The sequence below is a fragment of the Amborella trichopoda genome, chromosome 3 (assembly GCF_054954075.1).
Source record: "Amborella trichopoda isolate Santa Cruz 75 chromosome 3, AtrichopodaSantaCruz75HAP2 v2.0, whole genome shotgun sequence".
NCBI lineage: Eukaryota > Viridiplantae > Streptophyta > Magnoliopsida > Amborellales > Amborellaceae > Amborella > Amborella trichopoda.
The window spans coordinates 23,589,473-23,604,429 of record NC_142338.1 but is presented as its reverse complement, the minus strand read 5'-3'; the positions used below and the strand labels follow the sequence as shown (position 1 = coordinate 23,604,429).

General features: G+C 38.2%; 1 long non-coding RNA gene across 1 annotated transcript; it reads right to left on the bottom strand.

Moving 5' to 3' along the window:
* Nucleotides 1-1,216: 1,216 nt before the first annotated feature.
* On the bottom strand, nt 1,217-5,635 carry LOC148782811 (uncharacterized). The gene is made up of 2 exons (XR_016052292.1): nt 5,202-5,635; nt 1,217-3,679 (listed from the first exon to the last, which is right to left on the bottom strand). It is a non-coding gene; the product is annotated as an uncharacterized LOC148782811 (long non-coding RNA).
* Nucleotides 5,636-14,957: the final 9,322 nt, after the last annotated feature.

Sequence of the window (14,957 nt, the reverse complement as noted above, 5' to 3'; positions counted from 1 at the left end):
TTCTTCTTCTTCTTTCTTCTCTTCTCCTTTTCTCCTCTCTCTCTCCTCTTCTTTGCCCTCTATTCTTCTCTTCCCTTCTATTCTCTTCTCTCTTCTCTTCTTCTTCCTCTCTCTTCTCTTCTCCTTTTTTTTTCCTCTCTCTCTCTCTCCTTTTTCTCTTCCCTTCTCTTCTACTCTCTCTTCTCTTCTTCTTCTATCCTATATTCTCCTTTTCACTTCTCTCTCTCCTTTTTTCTTCTCTCTCCTCTTCTCTTCTCCTCTCTTTTTCTCTTTTTCTTCTTCTCTCTTCTCTTGTCCTCTTCTTCTCCTCTTCTTCTTCTCTTCTTCTCTCTTCTTTATTTTCTCTTCTTTCCTCTCGCCTCTCTCTTCTTTCTTCTCTCTTCTCTTTTCTTTCTTCTCTCTTCTTTCCTCTCTTCTCTTTCTTCTTTCTTCTTTCTTCTCTTTTTTTTCTTCTTTTTTTTCTCTTCTTTCCTCTCTTCTCTCTCTTCCTTCTTCTCTCTTCTATCACTTCTGTCTTCTCTTCTTATCTTCTTCTTCTTCTTCTTCTCTCACATCTTCTCTTCTCTTCTTTTTCTTCTTCTCCATTCCTCTTCTCTTATCTTCTTCTCTTCTTCCTGTTCTCTTTTTTCTTCCCTTATCTTCTCTTCTTTCTTCTCTTCATTTCTTCTCTTCTCTCTTCTGTCTTCTCTCTTAATCCTTCTTCTTTTCTCTCCCTTCTTCTTCTCTCTTATCTCTCCACTTTTCCTCTTCTTTCTTTTCTTTCTTCTCTCTTATCTCTCTTCTCTCTCTTTTCTTTTATCTTCTCCTTCTTTCTTCTTCTATCTCTCTTCTCCTTTCTCACTTTCTCTCTCTGCTTCTCTTTCTTCTTCTCTCTCACTATTATTCTCTCACACCTTCGTCTATTTTCATTTTTCCCTCTCTTTCATGCCTCTCTCTTTTCTTTCTTCTTCCTCTCTCCTTTGATCGAGAGACAGGCTAAGTCTAGCACTACCATGGTAGCCTTGTCATCGAGCAGTTTAGCCGCAGTGTCAGTCTGAATTACCGTGCCCATCTTGCTGCCATGTCAGACTAGCTATCGTGCCAAGCTGGTTGGGGTTGGTTTTGTGGTCAAGTAGTTAAGCCACTGTGCCCGTCTTGCTACCACACAAAATTAGTCACTATACTAGTCTAGCCACTGTGTCAGTCTAACCACTTGGTCAAATTTTTCTTTCTTCTCTTTTCTTTCCTCTATTCTACTTCTTCATTTTCTTTTTATCACCCCAATCTTCATCTCATTCTTCATTCCATTCTTCTTTAAATGTGCACACATGTGTGCATTCACCCAAACACAAGGTGGGGTCCTTTGGCCCACTTGTCATATAAAATAACCATGTGTGTAGATCGTAGAAACAGGAGAGTACAGGTCAAGGGAAGCGATTTCGAACTAGTTGTAGGACTAGAAGTCCTTTCGCTGTGATCTAAGAGGGCGTCAGCACGAGTTTGCCCGAGTGAGTCACGGACCCAGGTGAGGTGTGTCTCGTCTCACATCAAATTCCTCTCTCACAGGTTGGTGTACCTGCCTTTCTTTCTTAACAAGGTTCTCGAGAAAGCGGTCTCAAGTCTCGAGTTCTCTTTGTAACCAAAGACAGGTGCCACCAGGCCATCCCGACCCAGGGGAGAGATTGAGGCATCTAACCATCTGCGTCCTTCTTCTTCTTTGTCCCTTTCTTTGTGACCTTGTCCTTTAGAGTTACTTCATCTTTTGAAGAGGCACTCTTGGTTTTTTGACCATGGCGAGATCTAGCAGCTGGAGTAGAATGAGACCCACTCCCTATTAAAGCATTTATGTCTTGAATAAGATCGAATAAAGGTTAGCAAATGAAGACCTAGTTTCACCTTCAAGGGAAAGGGAAAGATATTGGATGCTGATATGGTGTATGGCTAGAGATCAAGGTATTCCAAGTCCTTTCCAATTCAAGGGGTAATCAAGTTCATAAACCTTAAAGAAGATTGGACACACAAAATGCTTGCCATGCCTCGTATCATGTTTGGTGCAATTGATGGCCTTCCATGAACGGGTGTCCTGCCAGTAAGAATGGTTGGTGATATTCCATTGATATTCCATTGACTACATCTTTCTTCTCATATTTCTTCTAAAAAAGCACTAAGAAGGAACACCCTTTGTCTAAGCCATGCTGGTGTGCAAACCTGTGGGGAAAATAGCTTCTCGTCTCCAACACCCCTGTAAGGAAAGATGCATCCCCTAACACTTAGGAGGTATATGGCCTCTTTGGTCTCAGTGGTGTATCCATAAAAAAGATCACCAAAAGCATCAGTGCAAACCCAGCCAGTAGGGCCACCTATAGAAAATGGACTCCCACGAGAAAAGAAAGAGTTGTCCACTGAGAATCGACATGCCTCACTTTCTCCTCTAATTATGGCCTTCATTCCAGCAATCCTTAGCATTTGAGGGCAAGTATACCCCGAAAGTTCTTCATTGATCTCGTATGCTCCAGGGTTATAGGGATCAGACTCCTTCTTGGGGAAGTATGCTGGAAGCCAGCCAAAAATATAATGGACAACGAAGCCTATTGTGAACTATCAGGAAAGACTTCTCCCTTAAAATACTCACTGTTGCTATCTTTTGAATAATCTTATCCATGTGTGATTGCTTCTAAGCCGTGGTATATGCTATAGAGGACTGGTTGAGCTAGGTCATATTGATGCCCTTGAATAAGCCTGCAAGATACAAAGAAGCAACCAAGACAGATAACATTACTTCTTGACCCTGGGAGGGGAAATTTGCACAAGAAAAGAGTGAGGAATGCAGCCAAGTATACATGATCTTTTTCAGATCTCTTGGGAGGGATCACTGGGCCCTTGGTCTCTTCTTCTTCTTCTAACCCTTGTTAGTCATCAACTCAGATGGCACTGAAATTGGGTTCTCCTTTGCCCTGACGGTTCCCATGAAAGAAGTCTCTCCATGCATTAAAATGCACTATCTTGGATTTGGTCTTGGTCTCTGAATGAAGAAGTTGATAAATTTCAAACAATTCACGAAGACCTGGAGGAGGGTTTTCACCATTGATGGGATAATTCCAAAAAATTACTTCATGGTCACCAACATGGGCAGTCCACTATTGAAGTACATATTAAGGAGGGTGATTCCTCCTTCGCGGTGGTCAAGGTGTCAGTTGTTAATCTTGTAGGACCAGGTTTCCAATAAAGCTCTGATGGTGTTTGAGCACCTATTATAGTAACCAACTGAACACTGACATGCTGCAGTTAAGTGGCATGCTTCTAAGTCCTTGGCATGTGACTGGAGGACATCAAACATCCATGTGCTATATACCCGGATGTATTGGTCCTCCCCCTCAATGCAGAGCCTACTAGATTCCCAATGAAGACCCTTCTTCTTCAACATTCTCTTTGTGTAGGGAGATCATCACTTGAATCAAAATTCCTGTGAAGAGCACGGTACATTGGTACACCATATCCCTGAATCACGGGCTCGCCATTTGCATCGTCATAACGGAAAACTGAGCATCTTCACATATGTAGGTGATACTTAAGGACCACCCCAGCTTTTGAGTAGTCTCAAGAACACCAAGAGTTGTAGACCTTGTAAAAGAAGCACCTGTGTATGCATTAGTGCCCAATTCTCCAAGGCGCGGTAATTGGTTCACTTCAAGAATACTCACTGCAGAAGAAGCACAAAAGAAAGAAGTGAGCAGTTGAGCAAAATGACAATTCATAGGAAGAGAAAAGAATCCTGAATTTTGCATAACTTCGACAACATTTGCCCTATATGTAGTGGGTTGACAAGGAAGGGGTTTGGTTAGTCCAAAAAAGTAACCTTGAAGAGTGCTTGTTTCTATCATAAGAGTACCCAAGAATGGTAAAAAATGCATGAAAATTCTTAGAAATGCATAAGAATGGCCATAACTACATAACTATGAATGGAAGTGCTCAAAAGATGCATTACGGTGCATAACTATGTTTAACTATGATCAACTACATCAAAAAATGCATAAATAGTGCTCATAAGCTCTCAATGAAATTTTGAAATATATAGCTATGCAGTGGAGGCGCTGAAAACGTCAGGTTTTGATGCAAAAATGCACTTGAAATACAAGGGGTGCATGAAAATGCTACAAAGATGCTTTTGATGCTAAGGTGTGCATAAAAGCATATGAGAATGTGAAAGAAAATTACATTACAATTCTCTTTAGGATGGTCTTCACGATAATATTCGTGACATTCAAAGTGCTTGAAAGAGCACATTTGGGGAATATTTTCAAGAATATATTTGGGATGCACAAAAAAATCTTTGGAAATGTTCAAGAAATATTTGAGAACATTCAAGAAATATTGGAGTACTAAAGAAAAATGTTTCTTTAGAGTGCTCAGTGAAAGTGAAGTCAATATGCTCAGAGACATTGACTATGATCAAGAACAAATCCATGACGATCAAGAGTGCAATCATATGGTGCTCAGAAAATATGTTTTGGCCTCTAGGTGTGTTTGAAGTGCGACATCTGTGCAGCTCAAAAGTACGCTCATGTTAGTCTAAGCAATGGCTCTAAAGATCATGACATTCAATAGGGTACCTAGTGATGACCAGCAGTTCATTACAAAATTGGAAAGCAATTTTTGGGAAGCCTAAGTGAGTTCATAACGCTTGCACGCGTGAATAATGCTCAGGGAAGTTCGTAAAACTCACACATGCACAAAAAGATATTCATGATGAATATATTTTGTCAAGTTCATGAAGCTCAAAAGGCTGACGATCAGCCATTATCCATATGATGCAAGGCAATGCTTTGTAATGATCTCAATGTGTTCATAATGCCTAAACATGTTGTTTATTCTCATAGCTCGAATATGCTCATGAACTGGTCGAGGAGCTCTCGGAATGATCATGGTGTTGACTGATGATAAGCATGACCGAGGGGTTCGGGATGCTTAAGACATATTTGTGATGCTCAAGGTTGATACAAGATGCACTAAGAAAACTTGAAATGATGAAAAAAGATGCAAGTTGCACTAGACATGATCAAGGAATGCTCAAAAGATAATCAAGTTGTTAATGTTACACTAGAAAGAGGAATTCAAGCATTCGATCAAACATGTGGTGTGCAAAAGGAGAGGTAAGAAGAAGTGGAAGAGAAAAATAATCATGAAAGGCATAAAGAGAGAAGAAAAAGACAAGAGGAGGTTACCTTGAGGATTAGAGGAGCTAACCATAATCTCCAAGAAGTCTTCAAAAATTTACTTGTTTCACTCCAAGGAAGGATCACTTTCACTATATCTCTCTAAGAAGAACAAAAGAGGCAATGGAAAATGGGTGGAAGTGCACCCCTTATTAGCCTTGGATGAATGCCTGTCAAAGGCACACGGGTCCGTGCCTAGGGTAGACCCGTCTCTCTTCCTCTCTCATTCTTCCACTTCTCTCTCTCGTCCACCAGAAAACACACTGACTCGCGCCAAGGGAGGGTCTGTCACCCCCCGTCCTCATTCGCTTCTCTCTTTCAGCCATCTAAATGTATGGACCCGTGCCTAGGAGGGTCTGTTATCTTTCATCTTTAATCTCTTCTCTCTCCTGTCAAACTAAATATATGGACCCACTAGGGCAGGTCTGTCGTCTTTCGTATTTAACCTCTTCTTTCTCTTGTCAAACTAAATATACGGACCCATGCCTAGGGAGGGTCCTTCATCTTTCGTTTTTGGCCTCTTCTCCATCTTGCCAAACTAAATATACCGCTTAAGGCAGGTCCGTCATTTTTCATCTTTAACCACTTCTCTCTCTTGTTAAACTAAATATACGGACCCGTGCCTAGGGCTGGTCCGTCATCTTTCATCTGTAACCTCTTCTCTCGTTTTTCCACCTTAACACAAAGACCCACGCCTAGGGCAGGTCCGTCATCTTTCGCCTTTGACCCCTTCCCTATCTTGTCCACCTAAACATATGGATCTGCACTTAGGGCGTGTCCGTCCCTCTTTACCTCCATCTTCTTCTGTCACGTCAATGATGCATGGACTCGTGCCAAAGGCAGGTCCATCACATTCCTCACATTGTCTGTCACTCTCTTCTCTCTCTTGCATCCAAAAAAAAAACCCGCACCCGTCAGTTCCACTCGCCTTTACTCTCTTTTTTCTTTCACTTCACTTCTCTCTCATTTATCGACTAATTCTCACAAGCCCATGGTTTAACCATGAGCCCAACACACACTTATGCACATTTGACATAGGGTGAGCAAAAGAGCCACGCTTCTTGTTCCGCCTACACACACTAACCCCCTAGTGGATAACCCTGAGCTATGTGCAGCCCAAAACACTAAACTCAATAGCCCCCTTTTCAAACCCATCTTCAAACCATGAACCTATTAACCCAATATAACCTTGGGTTTAGTCTACTTACTTTTGATGGACTCTAAAGATATTTTTATTCTTAGTGAACTTAATGCCCCAACGAAGACACATCCTTAATGTGCTTGATTCCCAATGGAAATATATTGACCATTGTTATATAAGGCTATTCTTGCCTCTAGCATTATCAAACATGACTGGAGATACACCTATGCCTAAAAACATCAAAATTGTAGGAAAAAACCTATCATTTGGTTGATGCAAGGTTCACAAGAAATCATGACTTCCACTAAAAGACCTTAATGACTCATGAAAACCATGGGAGTCCCAATTACCCGTTCGGTTTGATCTATCATCACCATGAGTCAGAAATTACCCCTTTCATTGAAATCCCATTCACCAGCTTAAACCTTATCAGAAACTATCATAGCAATCCCTTTACTTGGATTTCACTTCATAACTCGATTATCCCCATGGAGCCACACCAACTATACCCTACTCATTGAGCCTTCATGAGACCCCATGAGTAATACCATGCTCGAAGAGTGATAGGGAGCCCTAATGATTCATTATCCCGAGTGGATCACTGCTTCCAAAGGGTCATCATCCCCAATGGAGCATCACCCCCAATGGATCGCTTCTTTCATTAGACCATCACCCTAGTGGTCAATTACCCCCAATGGTCTATCACTCCATTGGTCAGTGATAGGTCATTATCCTCAGTGAGTCAATACCCCCCAGTGGTGTGAGTACATTATAACCAATCTTTAGAATAGGTTATACTTTCATCACTCGAGGGAGCCTTTCAATCCTCAGGGAGGTAACCATTTCTTTACCTTGGAAACACATTTTTATCCCTAGGGGGTTTTCATGCATCACTTATCTATTGGGCCACCTAAAACCCCTATACCCAACAAGTGTGAATCATTCATCACCTTTTAGAAACATAGAACCTCTCTAGTGGTGTTCACCTTCCTAATAAAAGCCTCACTCTTGGTATATATTGCCTCAGTGAGCTTTGTACAGTTATAACCCCTCTATTGTATTCATCATCAGGGAGGAGGTTTTCTCTTAAAAAAGAGAAAAATGGGGCATGATGAGCATCCAATGAGGATCATCATGAATAAAAGTGAAAGCTTCAGGTATACATAGCCACGAAGCTATGGGTTTACTTGTCATGACCCCACTCCCTACCATCCCTGCCCGACCCGCAAAGGGCTAAGCCCAGGTCTGCCGGAGGACAATAGGGAATGGGGTCACAATCACAGGTAGTGAGTGCCAGGGTTGGAGTGCTCTCAACACTTTGTAAAGACAGAATTTTTTGTTTCAAAGTTAACCACAAAAGAAATGAAAAGATAAACACAACACACGTAACCATAGTCTGTTGGACAAAGAAGTCCCAAAATACATATAACAGTTTAAAATAGTACATATAGGTTCAAGGCACAAAAGACCCAACATCAAGACATATACCAAGTTAGAAAGGACTATATAGCCAGGCTGCCAACGAAAACGCATATTCTAAAAGGGAGCTTCAACAAAAGGGGAGTGAGGGACCCTCATGCACGACCACCAGGACATGCCACTCCAAACACACTGGCTATCGCTCTACATGGAGGAAAAACTTAAAAGAGTGAGCTATAAATCCCAGTGAATAGATCTAGGTGTCATGCTATCATGCTTACAAATATTATATCATGACAATAATCAGCGTTTCATATAAATCCTATGAAACATAGAGTCATGTGTCAAATTCACATTTAAACAAACGTGTCGTTCATGATTTGTTTCATGGTGGAGTAATAACAAATCATATTAATCAGATATGATTGTAACAAGAACTAAATCAAATCAATTCAAATATGTATGTAACAAGCAAAATCAAGATCAAGAAATATTAACTAACTCTTGAAGTAGAAGGCCCACCCATCAGGCCAACCAAATCCTGGTGCCTAGAGCTTCTACAATCACAACTAGGAGGGAAGCACGACCAATGGGTAAATCCATTACGTAGTGCCTAACATATACACACGGTCCCTAGCGCACTTTGGGGCTTTTGATAGGCACTGGCTTTGTAAGACACGGCCCTCTCATGTGCCATTCTGGCGAGAGAGCGTTACACTACCAAATGGGTCCCAATGAGTAGTGCCTCACAAAATTTTGGGGGGAGAAACCACCCAAACACGGACACTCCTAACTCTCATCCTATCATAGAGAGTTAAGGAAAACATCACAGCTGCTGGCACAAATATCTCATCATATCATAACAGGGGCATGTCTCCATGCGCCCATATCTTATCAGAAGAATGTTACCATGCGCACATATCTTATCAGAAGCATGTTACCATGCACACATATCTTATCAAAAGTATGTTTCCATGCACACATATCTTATCAGAAGCATGTTATCATGCACACAGATCATATCAGAAGCATGTTACCATGCACACATATCTTCTCAGAAGCATGTTGTCTTGCACACATATCTTATTAGAAGCATGTTTTCATGCACACATATCATATAAGAAGCATGTTACCATACACACATATCATATCAGAAGCAGGTTACCATGCACGCATGTCATATCGGAAGCATGTTACCATGCACACGTATCTTATCAGAAACATGTTGCCATGCACAGCAATCTTATCAGAAGCATGTTTCTATACACATATATCTTATCAAAAGCATGTTTCCATGCACACATATCTTATCAGAAGCACATCATACATATAATCACAAAAATATCAACATGTTTAGAGCATGCTATACATATAATAATAAGAACCATCACTATGTCATATTATCATGCTTATCTGCTCAAAAGACATTATCATGTCGATAGCATGCTGTATTTCAATGTAATAAACATCATTATGTCATATTATCATGCTTATCAATTCTAGATACATTTTTATGTCAATATCATGCCATATGTCAATGCGATAGACATCACTCTGTCATATTTCTAGTTTTCCAAGATAAACATTATCCAACTTTAAGGGTATATCATTAAATATAAAGATCATTTAATCCTATAACCAATTTTATGACAATCTAGACTCATAAAAGTACAACTTCCATATAGGAAGTAATTCCAAATATTGATCTAACATTTGTCAAACTATTTGATGTTCTCAGATGAAATTTATGTTTTGCGTAGCAAAAAATTCAAGGTGACCATAACTATCAAACCATAAAGAATTTTATTATGAGTCCAAAACCAATTTTAAGCTAGACTCATCTATGTAACATTTTGAAGTGGTTTTATCTCGTTACAATACATTTTCGTAAGTTAAAAGCTTCACACGAAAACATGTTAAATCCTTGGAATTTCATTTCACAGATCTAACATACTTCAGTAAATAGTTAATAACCCTCAAAATAAATTAGATATTAATAAGGGGTATTTTCCATGTAGAAATACATTCAATATACTTTGACCCACCAAAATTCAAGGTCTAAGGTGGGGTCTAAGGTACCCTAACAATCTCTCAAACATGGACCACACTTCTGGAAATCAGAATACACTCTAACAGAAATTTAGTAGCATGCACCCACATTCGACTTTCACATTTTAATTGGGTAAGGAAACATGCATTAACACAAGCTTGAAACTATGGAAACTTGTAGACACCCCATTTTAAATCTGAAAAATTCTGTAGTTTCCTGAACCCTTAGGACCACACTTATCCTAGTAAACCCAAATCCATAGTTCACATAGCCTACCCTGTGACCCAGAACCAATCTGCCTACCAGGAATCCTGCAGAAACCCTGTTTTGACCCAGAATCCTACAGATGCCCTGTTTTACTAAAACAATCATTAGAAATAGTAAAAAAAATTTGTTTTGACCAAAATTTTATTTGAGAGCTTCACAAGAGGCTGAGGAAGACACCTGAAAAGAAAAAAAAAAACAATTTGGACTACTTTTGGTTTGGGCGACACTAGCAGTGTCGTCCAGCCCAGACTAGGCGACACGAGAAGTGTCACTCAGACTTAGGTGACACTGCTAGTGTCGCCTAGACCTTTTGGCCCCAAAATGGAATTTTATTTTTTGAGTGGAATTCTAAATGTTACTTAAGATGCTAAAAGTTCAAAAAGTTTTTTGGTATCAACCAATTTTTCTAAGTGTTAAACTTGCTATAGTGATACCATGCCTTTTTGTGTTGTTAATGTGAGCTTTTGGTTTTAGATTTTGACTAAATAGGCCTTGTCATTAATTTATGATCATATAGACCAAAGCATCATTTAGAATGAAGTTTGAACCGAAACTGATTAACTGTTGATTGTCCAAAACCCACAACCTCGAAAACTAATGACTTTGAAACACAAAGAATTTTATAAAATACCTTAAAAAATATGCAAGCACAAGAAGAACTCAATTTCGTTATATTTTTTATAGAGAATATTGACATTATGTATTGATATTTAGATGTACATTCTAATACAAAAACTGAGGTCGCTATAAAGGGACATAAATAGAGTTGTATACATTTATCCCCATATAAGTAATGGATGATTTATGTGAGAAGAAAAAAAAAAAAAAAAGCAATTTAATTCTATACTCTATGCCGGCACCATAGGCATGAATCTCTTCCCTCAAGCTATTTGAATATACAATCTTCGTAGTAGAAATGGCCACAGGGCATCGCCCTTAAGTCATCATCATCTGCACTAAGCTCTGACATACATATAGTGTCGCAGTAGCCCTCTTCATCTACTATCTTCACCTGCGTCAACGAGTTAACTTCGTATCTCACAGCTGGTGTTGTAGGGATATCATCAGTGGGTGTTGTAGGGATATCATCCGCCTCTCAAATGTAGTAATCCTCTCCAGGATAACATCTGCCTCCCTAACGTCCTAATACTCATCTCCCTCCCACATCGGCACACTTCCATGATCATTTGAAATATCGAAATCCTCAACATCCCCACCTACCCCGTGAATCACTGTAACCTCGTCATCATCTTCAGGGATATCATCTGCCTCCCAAACATCGTAATCTTCATCTTCATCCCAATTCAGCGCACCCTCATTATTGTTTGAAATCTCGAAATCCTCAACATCCCCGCTGCCTCGTGAATGACTACATCCTCCTCATCCTCTTCAATCTGCATATCCCCACTATTCTCACTGGCCTCATGAATCTCTGTATCCTCATCATCCACAACCCCACCATTCTCACCTGTCTCATGAATATCTGTAACCTCATCATTGTACTCTGCGTCGTAAATCTCTACATCGTCAATCGAGGCTTTGTTCATTTCCTCAAAATCTTTACAAATTGAGTCAGCAAGCCTCTCAATTTTCGCTTCTTCGGGTTCGAGGTTTACTTCAAACACCAATATCACCCGAGCACATGCACTTTGGGTAGACACCACCACCCATAGCACGAAGAGCTTTAGCAGCCCCAAAACTATGAGCCGCTACTACGGCGGTGATGTTACGTGGGGGTAGGCCACATGACTCTAGTTTTTCGAAAACATGGGAAATCACATGGTCCAGGGTCGAGAATGTCTGTACGGTAGAGATGATATCAACTTCAGTCCGCCTTTCGTACTCTGAATCTGAGTTCTCATGTTCCAGGGTATCAGTGATGACCACTCTCATCTTGAAGGGTTGAAGGACATTTTGGAGAGAAAGAGAGGTGAAGTAGAATCCTATATTTATCTTGGAAACATCAAGTTCATGTAGGTTGCGAAATGACATAGTCATAGCTGCAAGAATGGACAACAATTATAAGTCCTCAAAGCAACATACATTTCATGAAGAATATTAAAAAAAAAAAAAAAAAAAAAATCATGAACAATTATAAGTCTCCTTTTTATTTTATTTCATTTTCGATCAAGTAGAATACTGCAATATTTATTTGTTAATGAAATTGAGAGATTACTCAACACCATATCTTATGTAGGGGTGAAATATCTTTGCAAATTTTATTATTAATGCACTTTCTTGGAAATTTTAAAAATTCTGAATGATATAGTTTCTTCGTTCCTGACTTTTTATTTAATATCTCATCAAAAGAGAGTATTATTTAAAAATTATTTATTTTTTATTTAAAATTCTTTAAGCAACTTAATATTTTTTTAAATCACCTGAGAGAGTATTTTTAATAGTCAGTACAGAAGGTTTCAACATGGATATTAAAAATTCAATAGGGAAATAAAAAAACTTACATGGTTTTCAAAAATTTAACTTTTATTATTAGAACACATTCTTCGAAACTCTGAAAATTTTGAATGATATATTTTCTTCGTTCCTGACGTTCTGTTTAATATCTCATCAACAGAGAGCATTTGTAATAAATAGCTTTTTTTTGTATAACAGTGAATATATTCTTAAATTACCTAAGAGAGCATTTTTATATCAGTATAGAAGGCTTCAACAGGTATATAAAAATGTTCAACAGGGAAATAAAAAATTCATGGTTTTCAAAAATTTGCAGATAACTTACTCAAGCCCTCAACAGGGATATAAAAGAATTCAACAGGGAAATAAAAAACTTCGTGGTTTTCAAAATTTGCATATAACTAACTCTTCCTTATAGAGAGACAGCAGTTCAACTTGGTTAATGTTATTCAAAATCTTAGAGAGAGAAAGAAAGCGTACCTCGTTCTCCAATTCCCCTGCGCATCCTCACCTCACTCGTCAAACTGATGACCTAAGACAAAGGCAGAAAGAGAGAAAGATTTAGAGAGAGAGAGATTTTAGAGAGAGAAATAACCAAGAAAAGAACGCAAATAGAAGGATTTAGAGAGAGAGATTAAAAATGCAGATAGAGCGAAAGATTTAGATTGAGAAAGATTTTAGAGAGAGAAAGAACCAAGAAAGGAACACGAGATTTGGGGAGAGAAAGAATTTAGAGAGAGAAAGAACCAAGAAAGGAGAGTAACAATGAAAAAAATAGGAGAGAGGTTTAGAGATAGAGATAGCTCGTATAAGTTGAGAGAGAGTTTTGGAGAGAGAAGGTGATGCCACATCAGTATTATTTTCGTGAAAAAGAAAATATTTATGTATTAATTATGGAGTATTTTTTGGGATAAAATCGTGATTCCTTGGTTTATCTAGAATGGGTGTGTTTCTTGCATTCTTAAACAATCCAATTAAGGCGCACCGCCAAATTTTATCATAACTTGTAATTTTGGTTTAAAAAATTTTTAAGATTATCTGAAAATCTATTTTCACATTTAATTGTAAAACTTTAAATTCCATAAATGATTAAAATCATGTAGATCTATAAACATATGAAAATCTTAAAATGGACAGGCTAGATAATGTGTTGCAAGACGCACGATTTTAAGACTCAAAATCTGTTTTTTTTTTCATAATCGCTCATGTCGAGATTATCAATTAGAAGGTTTTTCAAAATTAAAACAAACTTTTTCCGTTGGATATCTTACTATCTTAACGATTCTCATGAGCGTATTCAAGCAACCCAATTGAAGAAGCAAATTTGTACAATAAGCAAATTAAAGTCGCAAACTTCCTCGGTTTCAACATATTCATATTTTTACCACAAAACAATGGAGAAAAAAAAAAAAAAGCTTCTAAATTAAAAAAATGATCAAATTATGTGAGTCTCACTTCTATCAAAAAATAAATAAAAATAAAAAACAAGGTAAAAAAAAGAAGAGAATAAACTAAAACATCTCAAGGTTCTAATGGAAAATTCAACGAAAAATTCAAGAAATATGGACCATGGAGTAGAAACAAATGGATGTGAAAAACAAATCTAAAAGAACCAAGCATGGACTTCATCAAAACTTTTAAGGCTTTCAACTGAATAAAAATGCAAAAAATTAAAAGCAAGAAAACCATGTGAAGTTTCAAACGAAAGAATTGACAAAGATGATAGTGGGGTACATTCAAGAAATTCAATTGTATTCTTTCAGATTTACCACAACGATTCAACCAAGAAATTCAAAGAAATAGACTATAATTATTCTTTTTCAATTTAAAGAAAACAGTAGAACCGTGGGGTACATTCAAGAAATTCAAATGTATTCTCTCAGATTTACCGCAAGAATTCAACCAAGAACTTCAAAGAAATAGATTATAATTATTGTTTTCAATTTCAAGAAAACAGTAGAACCACAAGACCGATTATGATGAAAAGTGAATAAATAGAAACCCACAAGACTGATTAGAAGGTGATGAACTCAATTAAGAAAAACAAAATTAAGATGAAAAAGAACCAAAGAGAACTCACCTTTGAAGCAAGAAACTCTTCGTATGTCTGCACGTCTCTCTCTAAATTCTAGTACGATTTTTTATGAGAAAAAGAACGAAAAAGACGTCTCTTTAGATATAGATTTGGTTGATCGTATCTGATATGGGTTGGACTTGTATTTTAGGGTTTAGAGAGAGAAAGTGATGCTGCCTTCTAAAATTTCGACCTCAACTTTTGATCTTCGGGGGCATCTCACCCATGTTTTTGTGGTTGATGAGCTCCTTTTGATGACGTGTTAAGGATATATGGAACAGATCGGCAAAGTTAGCGAGAGAGATCGAGCGAGAGTGACTATCGTGAAGCCCTTAGAGACAAAAAGTGGTATATTTTCTAGACTCTACCCAAGATGAAGGGTGAACGGCAGAGATTTGG